The 15,383-nt window shown below is 46.2% G+C and overlaps 1 protein-coding gene across 2 annotated transcripts in view; it reads right to left on the bottom strand.

Annotated features, from left to right (window-relative positions):
- luzp1 (leucine zipper protein 1) overlaps nt 1-15,383 on the bottom strand; it is a 197,902-nt gene that overhangs the window by 79,329 nt on the left and 103,190 nt on the right. Inside the window, exon 1 of one of the 2 annotated variants that reach the window (XM_085963081.1) lies at nt 853-1,310. The exons of the other annotated variant lie outside the window; for it this stretch is intronic. The gene's annotated coding sequence lies outside the window, so the exon portion shown is untranslated. Of the gene's footprint in view, nt 1-852; nt 1,311-15,383 lie in introns of those variants that run through there. 2 annotated transcript variants of the gene reach the window in all.

Below are 15,383 nucleotides of genomic sequence, written 5' to 3'. Positions count from 1 at the left end.
GAAAACTGTGTCATGGAAGGTTATGGCATGGAGCAAAGAGGTGACAGTTGTGCAGACTGGCACATGCCACAGCGGAGATGAGTAAGCACGACAGTGGCTGGGAACACTGGGATAGGACTGGGTTCAATAAAAAAATCTAGATTATATATTTATTTTTTTAAAGAATTTGTTCCTTTTAACACAGGAGATGTCACCAAAGCAGACTCCCCTTATTCTAACCAGGAGTTTGAAGTCTTTAGTTCCCTTTTACTGAATGAGTTAAATTTGAAATCTCTGCAACAGTACCAACATCTTCGAGCTATGGAGGTTAGTGTTATATTTACTTGAACCATTATGGATTTTAGCTGAATGTGGTGTGTTTATGGAGGCAGTCCCTTGCCTGTTTGGTACTGCAGTCCTGTACCCTGTTCCAACAGACTCAGCAGCCTCTCTCTCTCTCTCTCTACTTGCAAGGTCACCCCTGGTCTGCAGAGACTGCAGCGTTCCAGTTTTTATTTGCCTCACCGCATGGAACCGAAAGCAATCAAAGCAGCTCATTCCTAATTTGCTCTGTAATTGATTTATGGTTAAATCTCCACGGATCGATATGAAGCAGCACTTCCCTGCAAGATTCATCTTTTGCTAACTCTTCGTCTGATCGAAGATTCCGTGTAACGCTGCATGAATTTCAGGTTATAATTGTCAGATGTTATTATGCAGGCACAACAGTGAATCTGATGGAGAGGTTTAACTTAATTGTAAAAAAAAATCCAGTGTCCCAGCACAACAGAGAATGATTCAGTCACTGGGCCCTGGCGCTAATTCAGACTATTTCACCGATGCAGGGTTTCAAAATAGATGTTTCTCACTTACCTGAGAGCAGCGGTTTCCTGCTCCCGGAATCCATTGTCGCCAGATGTTCTGTGAAACGCGGCGGTAACGACAGGTTCTGGGCGTCTTTCTCCTCCTCCCCTTGCTCCAGAATGTAACGTGAACCCATTGACACACAAACAGTCGTCCGACCCATCGCCAGCAAAGCCTCACTTTTATGAAATCCCCCTAATTAAAAATCCTGTTACATTGCCATCTCCATCTCCAGCTCAACTCACGCTCGGTCTCAGCAGTGCCGGTGACAAAAAGGCTGCGACTGAATCACCCCTGAACAATAAGTGTTTGGATGAGACCTTCACTGATCGCTCCCATTGGAATGTTTGATTATCAACTTAATTGTGTGTTTAGAAAAGCAGTCTTGCTCTTGGAACGCAACGACGATTTGCTCAGTCCTGCTTTACAGGGTCTGAGCCAAAAAACTGGCGACTGAGATTCAGGTAACTCGCGGTTACTGACCGGAGAGGAGACAGCCAAGTTTGCAAAGCGTTCCCGGGTTGCAACTGTATTTGGAATCGTTGTGCTCCTCACCATTCTGCTCCTCACCAGCCCTGCTGGGTGCAGCTCTCTCGGGGCTGGCATTCTCGCATCAATGGCCACGCTCCACGTGTGAGACAAGACACCTGAATGTCTGTGGGCAGTTCGACTAGGGCAGGCATCGCCGCCCAGTCCAATCCGAGTCTCGGCCTCTCTCGATGTCCAAACAAACACATTTTCGGCTGGGGAATCTCTGGATGGTTATCCATATGAAAGCTCGACTAACTCCTCCCGTTTCTACCGTCTTACCCTTTAACCTATTTCCCCAGTCCATTTAGCCAACTCTGTCTTCATACCTTTGTAATTGCCTTTTTTTAAATTGGACTTTAGAAGAATGAGAGGGAATCTTATTGAAACATATAGGCCTAGAAATTGGGTTGGGGCGCCAAAGTGGCGCAAAAGTCGCCTGAGCGCAGGATTTAGCACAGCGATCGGAGTAATTCCGATCGCCAGAAATTCAGTTTCAGTGCCCCTCGAGGGACACGGGGCGAGGCTCGAGGCGCTCCACGTCCCTCTTAGGGCGCTGAAACTGGTTATCGCAGCGCCACACGCTGCGGCATGGCACGCTGCGGTACTGCAGGCCTTCCTCCCACTGTTAAGGGGGCGGTGCCTGCAACAGCGCGATCCCCGCTCGCGAGTGCCGGCAAATGAGCCCGGCACCAAGGAGAAGTGCCGGGCTCTCGGGAAACAACCGGCAATGCCGCGGGGGGGGGGCGGGGGTTAGGAGGCCGGGGACGGAGGTGCTGGCAGGCGGCCGCCCCGCATCTCCACCTTAACTTGCGCCGTTGCCGGCACAGTAAGGCCCCATGAACTGGGCGCGGGTAGCGAACAGCGCAACTGCGGCGTTCGCTACCAAATATCGCGAACAGGGCACGAATGGGGTGCTGCACACACCGATGACGTCATCGGTGGCGGCGCAGCGCAAATGCCTAACGCCACCATTAGCGCCCCTGCTGAATATTGCGGGAGACGCAGCCAGTGGCGCTACAGCCACTGACTGCCTCTTTAGGCGCTAACAGGTGGCGCTACTCACCCAATTTCTCCCCCATAAGATTCTGAGGGGGATTGACAAGGTGGATGCTGAGAGGTTGTTTCCCCTAGTGGGGGATTCTAGAACTAGGGGGGCATAGTTTCAGAATAAGGGGTCGCCCATTTAAGACTGAGATGAGGAGGAATTTCTTCTCTCGGAGGGCCGTGAATCTTTGTAATTCTCTACCCCAGAGAGCTGTGGAGGCGGAGTCAGTGAATATATTCAACGTGGAGATTGACAGATTTTTGAACGATAAGGGAGTCCAGGGTTATGGGGAGCGGGCGGGAAAGTGGAGTTGAGGCCAAGATCAGATCAGCCATGATCGCATTGAATGGCGGAGCAGGCTCGAGGGGCCGAATGGCCGACTCCTGCTCCTATTTCTTACGTTCTCCAACCCCACCCACGCATTCCTGGCACCACAGAGATTAAATGCAGCACATCTTTCATCAGTCCCAAGGCTGACCTGCGCACAGTCTAGGAGTTGAGCCCAGGACATCCCTGGTTGGTACAGTGCAGGCCTTGCTCGGGGAAGGGTGGTGCTGGGGATTTCCTCTAGTTGCTATTTATGGCAAAATCAGAAATAGGAGCCCAAAAGGCACAAATGACTATAAATAGGGTGCGGAGAAAACCTTCCACTCATGGGGTTCATTAATTCTCTTGGCTTTTGGGGAGCTGGAATAGGGTTTTTTTTACTCCAAATTAAAACTACAAAATCAAAATGGAAAGGTCTGTAGTACGGGGGCTATTTTCAGCTGGCTAACTTTGTGACTTCGGATCACGTGGGATCAACACAAGCATTCTTATTTGTAAAATGATATGGCGGCTTTATTACTGAATCACAATGTGTGGTATAATTACTGGAAAAGTAACTCAACCGATGTCAATGGGGAAACCAGAAGCAACTGATTATTTTTCATACTTGGGCACAGGGAGGGAATCAAATTACAATCACAACATTTGGAGTTTAATGTTGAAATGGATGACTTCTCGTGTTTAGACTACCTTGACCCACAGGATCGATACCACAGGATGCTCAGTCGCTGATATATTCAAGACTGAGGTGGGTGTAGAGTCTATGATGCAGACCCTGGGAGAAGTTATATTGGGGGAGGTTTTTGAAGTCTCCCACCAGGCGGAAATTGGGGAGCAACGCCTCGAAAATAGAAACATAGAAGATAGGAGCAGGAGTAGGCCATTCGGCCCCTCGAGCCTGCTCGCCATTCAATGAGATCATGGCTGATCATCCAAATTCAGTACCCTGTCTCTGCCTTCTCCCCATATCCCTTGATCCCCTTAGCCTTAAGAAATATATCCAACTCCTTCTTGAATATATTTAATGAACTGGCCTCAACTGCCTTCTGTGGTAGAGAATTCCACAGGTTCACCACTCTCTGGGTGAAGAAATTCCTCCTCATCTCAGTCCTAAATGGCTTACCCCTTATCCTTAGACTGTGACCCCTGGTTCTGGACTCCCCAACCATCGGGAACATCCTTCCTGCATCTAGTCTGTCCAGTCCTGTTAGAATTTTATAAGTTTCAGTGAGATCCCCTCTCATTCTTCTAAACTCTAGTGAATATAAGCCTAATCGACCCAATCTCTCCTCATACGTCATTCCTGCTGTTGGGGTACGAGTTACCATCCCATTCCCAGTGACGGTGAGAATGTTTTCCTTCTATATGCTCGAAGGCCTACATTCTGGGCAGCTGGCGAGCCCGCCAGGGTCAGCTGGTAGACCCTTTCAATGTACAATTCAGGGGCCTCTGGCGTAAATGGCGGAGCAGGCTGGAAGGGCCGAATGGCCTACTCCTGCTCCTATTTCTTATGTTCTAAATAGGACCCTGATCGCCATTTTAGGACTCAACTAGGTGGAGTGTGCGCTCTGCACGTTTTCAGTTATTTGTGTAGCTTGTCAGCTGGACAAGAACAATAGAAACCCCTCGAGGATAAAACTGCTGCCAATGGCTGATGGACAAATCCCTTCTTCGGCAGAACCCACCTTTCTGTGGGCTTTAGGAGCTGTTGGCTGATCCGTCGATTCTGCTGCTGCTTGATGGGAGAAAGTGTAAACGGGGCAGGGCAGCACCAGACGCTGGCACAGTGCCACGGTCCCAAAAGCTGTGCTGAAATGGACAGGTGCCCTTAAAGTCTTTCGAACAGAAGGAAGCCCATCACACCCACTCCTTCTACAGAGCATGTGCAATACACCAAGACATGGAACTCTACATCAACAGTTTAATCTCCAGAAAGTTCTCCAATAATAACCCTGTTATAAATCTCATCATCAAATCACTCATGAAATAACGCTGGACGGCCAACTAGTGGCGCCGTCCAAGGAGTATAAATACTCGGGCGTGGGCCCCAGCTTGCCAGGGACATTTTGTAAGACAGGAACTAGTGAAGTACAACTAGACCTCCATGTTCTGAAACAAGTTGATTAAAGTCTTGCTTTATACTCAAACCAAGTGTGTAGTGAGTTTTATTACGTCAAACCCCTAATCTCCAAAAGTAAAAAAAGTCAAAGCTATGGAATCTATATCCATCCTCATATTTCTACTATTCTCTCTGGTCTGGTGATCTCCACAGACAACAACTTCCATCAGCACAGGAACCATCCTATCCTGCGGAGTATTTGAATAGAATATGAAAAATACATCAGTTGCTTCTGGTCTTCCCATTGGCATGATATTCGTACAATGTATTTCAGACAATATATATCACTAGGATTGGAGTATGAAGCTTGTTATGTGTCCAAATTATTATTTAAGTAGCAGTAAAAAGTAGAGGGGCTGCTATGGATAAAAGAAAAAGCAGATTCGTAATCCTGAGCCTTTGGTTACACGTGTAGTACTATTATTGCAGGTGGTTTAGTTAAATTGGTGAAGAAGGATATATCAGACACGTCACTTGTTAGCAGATGGCATGGGAACCACGTGCGATTGTTCTTTGCATAAACTCTGGCACCGATACTTGCAGATCAGGCGGCCAAACCCTGAAGGGAGGGTTATCTCACCGGGGTGGATAATGTAAATGTGGGTCTAAAGGTTCAACTCATTAGCAGCGCAGGAAGATGACTGTGTACAGCAGAAACTGGGAAGCCATACCCTGCAGGGTACAAGCACCATGAACTGCGCATTAAAGATAGATAATAGCACACTTCCAACTTCCAGTGTTTCAACAAAACACTGCAAGGGAACAGCTGCCTTAAACACTTTAATTTGAGTAATTATATCTTTGGAAGCACAGCAAAGCTCCACAACAGTGTGTGGTAAAGCAGACACATTGTCAGCAGTGGAAATATCCCAGTGTACTTCATTCATAATTCACTGGGTTATCAGCACACAGAACATCGCCCCTTTTCTTGTCCTGTTTGTCATTTGATTTTAGTTTGGTTTTCCCCCTGGTACAGTTCCATCGGGCTGCTGGCTCTCTCTGCATCACTCAAGTGCCCTTTATTTTATTTTATTTTGTGTGTGACGATGGAGACCGAGTGCTGGCCCATTACAGCCGAGTCCATTTCTATTCTCACTGACATGCACTTGATAGCAACGAGAAACAAAAAAGCGGGCAGACCTCCGCCCCCCCACCCAGGTGATTCTATGGTTACGGCTGGAAAGCTCAGAATGAAACCAGGCGAGTGCGGTCCCATCCCGCTGGATGGTGCTGGAGAGGCCTTGGAGCAGAATATTGTGGTCAACCGTGTCAGGCTGCAGGCAGGTCCAGAGGACGAGCAGGGATAGATGACCTTTGTGGCAGTCAATTAGGATAGAAACATAGACATAGAAGATAGGAGCAGGAGTAGGCCATTCGGCCCCCTCGAGCCTGCTCCGCCATTTAATGAGATCATGGCTGATCATGGATGTCATTGTTGACCTTGGGAAGAGCAGTTTCGGTACTATGGCAGGGCGGAAGCCTGATTGGAGGGATTCAAACAAGGAGTTCTGGGAAGGGCATGGATTTGGGAGGCAACAACACGTTCAAGAACTTTGGAGAGGAAAGGGAGGTTTTCAAATATAAATTTAAATTTTTTAATTTAAGCACAAGAGCAGGGATTGAAGCTGGAATTGTTCACGCCTGCTTCATATTGGCTGGTGACTTTACCAATGGAGTCACGAAGAGGACCGCCTGCTATCCTCATTTCAACGGAGAAGAAATTCTACAGCATTTGGTCCACTAGGCAGTGTAGCCATTTGCCTTGAAACTGCACAATTATTCTTTGCTCACGGTGTGAATAACTGGAGACCTTCTGAGTTCCGGCACATTCCTGTAACTTGGGACAATCATTGAACCTAAAAGGTTGATCAGATATAATCCAAATTGAGGTAAAATTCCAGATGGCCATGGGGAAAGAGAATTCTCTTTGAGAAATGGCACAATACTTGTACGAACAGATACTTTGCCTGTTACGTGCCTTTCATGCAAGTGGAATGCAATTTTCCAAGTCATATCAAAACTTGCCCCACAGGTCTGCTGCTAACAGCAGGTTAGCGTTGGCAGAATATCTGGAAAGGAATGAGTCAGATAGTAGAGTTCTTTTATACTTCTTTATACATTACTAGCTGGGGGGGCCCGGCGTTGCCAAGGATTTTTTGTAAAGTGGCAGTTTACAGGGCCGCGTGGTTGACGGCCGGCCGCTGCTGCTCTCCCGCTCTGTGTCTCGGGCCGAGCGGTTGTCAGGCCCGGCCCGGCCCGAGTGACCCCAACTCACCTCCCGCTCCGGCAGGCCGCCGCAGCTGCCCTGCTCGCTGTTGAGTAAAAGCAGTGAAAAAAATGGCGGCTACGTTTCGGGAGGCTGCAGGATTAGGTCCCGCCCACACACGGAATGAAACGCCCCCCGTGATGCACCAATTGATCAACCATCAGGTCACTGAACTGTAGGATTGGTCAACCATCACGTCACTCAACGCTAATGAGCGGTAGGATTGGTCAACCGCTAATGAGCAGATTTTTGAACGTTTTTTGTATACTGTCCGAACAATTTTTGTCTGACCAAAAAGTAAATATGCCTATGAGACTCCCCTAATCATAAGCTTTCTTTTGATATATAACATATGTGTAGGTACGCTCTATAACTTTTGAGTGTATAGCAGACATACAGACAGACATACAGACATAAAGACAGACAGACAGACGGACGGATCCTTTTATATATATACTAGCTGGGGGAGCCCGGCTTTGCCAGGGCTGTTTTGGGCCGGGCGGTTTAAATCGAGTGCCAGGCTTTGGGGCCTCTCTGTGTCCCTCTGTGAATCTGGTGCCGGGCAACATTTTAAATCGAGTCCCAGGCTTTTGGGCCCTGTCTGTGTCCCTTTGTGAATCTGCTGCCGGGCAACATTTCTACCTTTTAATACCTTGAAAGATGAAAGTGAAAGTACTTATAAAACGTTTTTGGTAAATCTTATGTTATTTTTAAAAGAGATACTAACTTTTTCAAAGCTGGATGATCAAAGTAGTTTGAGCTGGAAGCTGAAGTAATGGCAGTGAAACAATGGCTGCCAGATCCCTGAGATGAAAACGATTAGTCCCGCCCACACACACACACACCGATTGGTCAACCATCAGGGGACCGTACTGTAGGATTGGTCAATCGTGACAGCACAGGATTGGTCGAACCTTGACGTCAGTCCATCAATGCTAAGTAGCAGATAATGAGTTTAATTTTGAAGGTTTTTTGCATAAGGCGTGAACAATTTTCGTTCGACCGAAAAGTAAATACGCTTACGAGCGTCCCGGAAGCATAAGCTTTCTTCGGAGGTAACGCGCGTGTAGGTACGCTCTATAACTTTCGAGCGCATAGCCGGACAGACGCACACGTGAGGACAGACAGAAAGACAGACAGAACGATCCATTTATATATATAGATACTAGCTGGGGGGAGCCCGGCTTTGCCAGGGCTGTTTTGGGCCGGGCGGTTTAAATCGAGTGCCAGGCTTTGGGCCCTGTCTGTGTCCCTCTGTGAATCTGCTGCCGGGCAACATTTTAAATTGAGTCCCAGGCTTTTGGGCCCTGTCTGTGTCCCTTTGTGAATCTGCTGCCGGGCAACATTTCTACCTTTTAATACCTTGAAAGATGAAAGTGAAAGTACTTATAAAACGTTTTTGGTAAATCTTATGTTATTTTTAAAAGAGATACTAACTTTTTCAAAGCTGGATGATCAAAGTAGTTTGAGCTGGAAGCTGAAGTAATGGCAGTGAAACAATGGCTGCCACATCCCTGAGATGAAAACGATTAGTCCCGCCCACACACACACACACCGATTGGCCAACCATCAGGGGACCGTACTGTAGGATTGGTCAATCGTGACGGCACAGGATTGGTCGAACCTTGACGTCAGTCAATCAATGCTAAGTAGCAGATAATGAGTTTAATTTTGGAGGTTTTTTGCATAAGGCGCGAACAATTTTCGTCCGACCGAAAAGTAAATACGCTTACGAGCGTCCCGGAAGTGTAAGCTTTCTTCGGAGGTAACGCGCGCGTAGGTACGCTCTATAACTTTCGAGCGCATAGCCGGACAGACGCACACGTGAGGACAGACAGACAGAAGGACAGACAGACAAGGACAGACAGACAGATCGACTCGTTTATATATATAGAAGATAAATTACTGCCTGCTATTAGATAGAACGGGCGGCTAGCATCCGAGCCCAAGGTAGGCGTTTGTATGAAGGTTCTCCAATCATGTCTTTTCTCTTTTCAGAGTTGGATTCATATCTGTATGCTGGAGGAGTCGGAATCCAATTCCTGAACAACTCCAAGAGCACCCATGTCCTGCTGTTCTACAATCCTAGTTATGCAGGATAATGACAAGGAGAACAAAACCAACCATGGTTTTAATATTCAGCTCTGATCAATCTAAATTGATCCGTACCCTCCAAACACGCTGGTTAGATCAAGAAGTTTAAAAATCACTAGCACTGTGTCTTACTGCAAATCCCAACCTCTCCTCAACCACAGATCCCTTGCCAAGGAGGACATTTTAAAAGGAACCTGAACATGTGTGAGCTAGCGCCAAGCTTTGACCTGACTGGCGAGATTTTCAACTTCCCGCCTTGGTATAAAGTTGGCGTTACTGTTCAGCCACCCGTTCTGGAAACCGCTTGATTTTCATTTCCGTTGGAACCAGCGGGCTCTACAATGGCCGGGTTCTACAACGGGCAGCCGATCAGCAACATCAGCTTTACGCCCAGGTGGCAAGTGGAAAATCGACCCAGATTTCACCAGAATGATACCGGGGCTAATAGGGTTAAATCCGGAGGGCAGGCTGCATAAACCAGGCTTGTATTCCTTTGTTTATAGAAGATTAAGGGGTGATCTAATTGAGGAGTTTAAGATGATTAAAGGATTTGATAGGGTAGATAAGAACAAGGGGACATAACCTTAAAATTAGAGCCAGGCCATTCAGGGATGATGTCAGGAAACACTTCTTCACACAAAGGGTAGTGGAGATCTGGAACTCTCTCCCCCAAAAAGCAGTTGTGGCTGGGGATCATAGAGTCATAATGGCACAGGAGGAGGCCATTCAGTCCATCGAGTTCGTGCCGGCTCTCTGTAGAGCAATCCAGTCAGTCCCATTCCCCCGCTCTATCCCCGTAGCCCTGCAAGTTTATTTCCCTCAAGTGCCTATCCAGCCTCCCCTTGAAAACATTGAGTGTCTCCGCTTCCACCACTTCCGTCAGCAGCGAATTCCAGGTCCTCATCACTTGCTGCGTAAAAAAGTTTTTTCTCACATCCTCCCTGTATCTCTTGCCCAAAACCTTAAATCTGTGACCCCTAGTCCTTGTACCATCAACTAGTGGGAACAGCCTTTCCCCGTCTAGCCTATCCAAACCCATCATAATCTTGTACACCTCTATCAAATCACCCCTCAACCTCCTTTGCTCTAATGAAAACAAATCCAGCTTCTCCAACCTGTCCTTGTAGCCAAGATCCCCCATCCCCGGAACCATTCTGGTAAATCTCCTCTGCACCCTCTCAAGGGCCTTCACATCCTTCCTAAAGTGTGGTGACCAGAACTGGACGCAATAATCCAGTTGTGGCCTAACCAGCGCTTTATAAAGGTTCAGCATAACTTCCCTACTTTTGTACTCAATACCTCTATTTATTAAAAATTTCAAAACTGAGACTGATAGATTCTTGTTAGGTGAAGTTATTAAGATACAGATCAGCCATGATCTCATTGAATGGGGAACAGGCCCGAGGGGCTGAGTGGTCTCCTCCTGTTCCAATGACCCCCAACCAGACTGAACTGACCAAATTCTGCCCTAATTTCCATTCCACTCATATATTTGAACTCTGCTTAATTCCTGTCGCTCTGCTCACTAATTGGAGGTTCTGTGCTGGAGCCTACACTCTGAGATTGCACACACCTTTCAGTGTACTTGCCCCGAGGCTCCATTTCCCAGAGAAATAAATGTTACCGTTTTTTGGCAGGCCCGCAGCTCGATGACCTCATTCTCTTGTGTAAGGCGAGTTCAGGCAGCACACATGGTCACTGCATTTCCTTCAAAAACAGCCTTATTTTCATAAACAAACTTAAGATTTCATCTTCAATAATATTAAAAAACAATCAGTAATACAAATAGATGACCCACATCACTCAACGTGTTGTGGGTAGGAAGCTTCTTCAAGACTTTGCTAGACCTTTCACAATGGCTTCATTCTTGTGGTTGTAGTGTGAATGAACTGAGCTTAGACTGAGGTCTCACGCACACTGACCATCTAACTGTGTTCATTCAGAATTATGAATGTGGCATCTTGTCTCTTTAAACAACAGCTGTAGTGAACACTGCAGTTGTGTTAATATTTAGACTGGATTTGGCTAATATACAAGGAACATAAAGGAACCACTGCACTGTAAAGCGGTGGCCTCAAAAACCAAACGTTGTATTCAGTAATTTTCTCACTGACACCATCTCATTGCCCTTTCGCCAGATGTGCTATTCATTACTGGGTCAGTTCCACTACCCTTCACACACTGTTTCTCCACATCAACCAATCTCCAGGGGAACCAGGTTCAAATGTAAATATAAAATAATGGATGGCTGGCCTGGATCACAGATGCTCGTGTGTCGCTCTGTTGGATTCTGGCCAGTGTCACAGCGACAGAGACCTGACCAAAAGCAACCAGGGACATCGCAAAATTAAACTAAAAAATGAGAAATAAAAACAGAGTGTGCTGGAAATACAAGGCAGGTCAGTCGGCATCTGTGAAGAAAAGACAAGCTATGTCATTCTGGGTGTGTTCCCTTTATCTGGTGACTGCAGAATAGATAGGCATGTTATAAAATTTGGAAAACAATTAAGAGATAAAAGGGAGGAGGAAAGAATCAACTAGTCAAAGAGGGAATGGGTTAAATGACCTTTAAACACCTCAATAGAAAATTGTTTGATAATGTCAGAGTGTCAGTGTGATGATGCCGGGATATTAAAGCGTCAAAAAGAGGTGCAAATAGTGAGGGTGAAAAGACAAAGGCGAGGTCTATACCAACAAGATGGACCAAATGGCCTCCTCCTGAATCATTCTATGAACAACGTGAGAACATGAGGGAAAATTAAAGAGAGAAAAAGAATTGCAAGTGCAGCAGATCGTCAATAACTGGCCTCCTGTCTGTGAATAACCCTCCTGAGTGGCTGTGATTTTCTGTACAATAATATAATTTTTAAAAATCTTGCTTTTCTTTAATTTTTGCACATCTCTTTGTAACAATTGGTCAGTGCTGTGTCTGGGTGAGTGGATTACAGAGGGGAAGAGGTTACTGGTAATAAAGAACAATGAATATGCTGCGTCAGGAGTGCGGCACAGGTACTACAGAGGGAATGAGAAAGAGACTGCAGGCTGTGCTACAAAAATGTAGATATACAAGAGATTGACCAACCTATTTATTTTGCAATGTCCTAAAATCTTTCCAACTGAGAAATAAATTTATATCTACCTGATCCAAATTATAACTGAAATGGTGGCAATAGCTTCATGAATTTCTAAATTTACCTTTGACACCAAACTTGGGGGTGTGGCAAACAGTGAGGATGATACCAATCGACTGCAACAGGACATAGAAAGGCTAGCAGAATGGGCAGACAAGTGGCAGATGGAATTTAATACAGAGAAGTGTGAGGTGATGCATTTTGGCAGAAGGAACAGGGAGAGGCAATATACACTTAATGGCACAGTTTTAAAGAGTGAGCAGGGACAGAGGGACCTGGGAGTTAATGTGCATAGGTCCCTGAAGGTGGCAGAACATATTGAGAGAGTGGTTTAACAAAGCATATGGGATCTTGGGTTTCATAAATAGAGATATTGAGTACAAAATTAGAGAAGTTATGCTGAACCTTTATAAAGCGCTGGTTAGGCCACAACTGGAGTATTGGGTCCAGTTCTGGTCACCACACTTTAGGAAGGACGTGAAGGCCCTTGAGAGGGTGCAGAGGAGATTTACCAGAATGGTTCTGGAGATGGGGGATCTTAGCTACAAGGACAGGTTGGAGAAGCTGGATTTGTTTTCATTAGAGCAAAGGAGGTTGAGGGGTGATTTGATAGAGGTGTACAAGATTATGACGGGTTTGGATAGGCTAGACGGGGAAAGGCTGTTCCCACTAGTTGATGGTACAAGGACTAGGGGACACAGATTTAAGGTTTTGGGCAAGAGATACAGGGGGCATGTGAGGAAAAACTTTTTTACGCAGCGAGTGGTGAGGACCTGGAACTCGCTGCCGACGGAAGTGGTGGAAGCGGAGACACTCAATGTTTTCAAGGGGAGACTGGATAGGCACTTGAGGCAAATAAACTTGCAGGGCTACGGGGATAGAGCGGGGAATGAGACTGACTGGATTGCTCTACAGAGAGCCGGCACGGACTCGATGGGCCGAATGGCCTCCTTCTGTGCCATTATGACTCTCTATGACTCATATAAAATGGCAAATCTATGTTAAAGTTAGCCCAGGTAAAGGCACACATGATCTCGCACAAGACTGATGCAAATGTAGAATTCCAATGCACTGAACCATTTCCCATTGCTTCCCACTATATATAGATCCCAAAACAAGCAAGTGCAAAATCCTGATTCCAGCAGGCAGTATTCCCCAGCTATTGAAATAATTCTGCACACACTAAACCTGATCAGCTCACTGCTGCATCTCAGCCAGCGACATCAGCAAACAAGCAATCCCATCCCTCTGGTTAATGCTTCATTTAAGTACTTAGCCGTTGGTTCTGCTGAAATTGAATTGCTGAATGAATGACAGAGTGGGCTGTGACGCAAATATTTCCCTGTTGGCTCCTTTCATCTACATTTTGCAAATATGCCGATCTCAGCAAAATCACGAGGTTCAAGTCCAAGGCTTCTTGGCAAAGTAGTGACATGCTCAACAGGCTCTGACTGTACCAGTCTTCTTTAATACAGTGCTGAGCTGATGCTTTGCCAAAGAGGCCACATGAAGAGAGAACAGACATATGTTCATAACAGGGAAGTTATGCTAAACTTGCATAGAACCTTGGTTAGACCACACTTGGAGTACTGTGCTCAGTTCTGGTCTCCATATTACAAAAAAGGATATAGAGGCACTGGAGAAAGTGCAAAAACAATTTACAAGAATGATACCAGAACTGAGAGGTTATACCTGTCAGGAAAGGCTGAACAGGCTGGGGCTCTTTTCTCTAGATATGAGCAGACTGAGGGGTGACCTGATAGAGGTCTTTAAGATTATGAAAGGGTTTGATAGGGTAGATGTAGAGAAAATATTTCCACTTCTGGGGGAGTCCAAAACTAGAGGCCATGAATGCAAGATAGTCGCTAACAATATTCCCTTTCATAGAAATTTACGGCACAGGAGGAGGCCATTCGGCCCATCGTGTCCGTGCCAGTCGACAAAGAGCGATCTAGTCTGATCCCACTTGCCAGCTCTCGGTCCGTAGCCTTGTAGGTTACGGCACTTCAAGTGCACATCCAAGTTCTGTCTCTAGCACCCTTTCAGGCAGTGAGTTCCAGACTCCGCAGCGCTCTGGAGGTCCCACGCAGCCAGCTCACCAGCTTTTAAATAGAAAGACCGCAGAATTTTGAATGGACCACGTGGTCCAAAAAAAAATTAGAGGGAACTTTGGTCACTAGTAAATCCAATAGGAAATTCGAGAGAAAATTCTTTACCCAGAGAGTGGTGAGAATGTGGAACTCGCTACCACAGGGAGTGGTTGAGGCAAATAGCATAGATGCATTTAAGGGGAAGCGAGATAAACACATGAAGGGGAAAGGAATAGAAGGATATGGTGATAGGGTAAGATGAAGAGGGGTGGGAGGAGGCTCGTGTGGAGCAGAAATGCCTGTATTGACCAGTTGGGCTGAATGACTTGTTTCTGTGTTGTAGACTCGATGTAAAGCTATATAACATGTGCCTTTCATGATTATATAATGAACACATGACACAATCATGTATTTATGACACAATGATGTATACGCGTTGTCATGTTGGGACTGTATCATCATGTTGCATGTTTGGTGAATAAAGGAAAGGGGTGGCTAATATTTCCAGTAAAGTCTGGGACCTTTAAAGACAGATCCCGCGCCATCCAAAAATCTAACCTGTTAGTTTACACCATGAGATACATCCCTAAAGCAAGAAATGGATTATCCGAATCCAGGCTAACAGGCAGTCCAATGGCACGATAAGTTGTTGCCCTGATATACTCAACACCCACGAAGAACATTAACAGCTGTTTTTACAATGAGTTGATGCTGACTTGGTTTCACGGAACCCAAAGTAAGAGTCACTGAGGCCGAAGGCTGCAAGTCACAGCGTCTTCCTCTCTGCTGGCCCTAATGTATCCAGCAACGAGGCTTTGAGGCTTTGTGAGACCCAGGCATTGGTTGCCGATAGCACTACCACACCATGGAACTAATTTAAAAGCAAACTAAAGATCTCAGGTGTTCCTGAACTCCATGAAGAACAAAGACACGTCAA

The sequence above is a fragment of the Somniosus microcephalus genome, chromosome 20 (assembly GCF_052327205.1).
Source record: "Somniosus microcephalus isolate GS21.2 chromosome 20, FLI_Smic_1.0, whole genome shotgun sequence".
Taxonomy (NCBI): Eukaryota; Metazoa; Chordata; class Chondrichthyes; order Squaliformes; family Somniosidae; genus Somniosus; species Somniosus microcephalus.
This window is presented reverse-complemented; position numbering and strand designations above follow the sequence as displayed.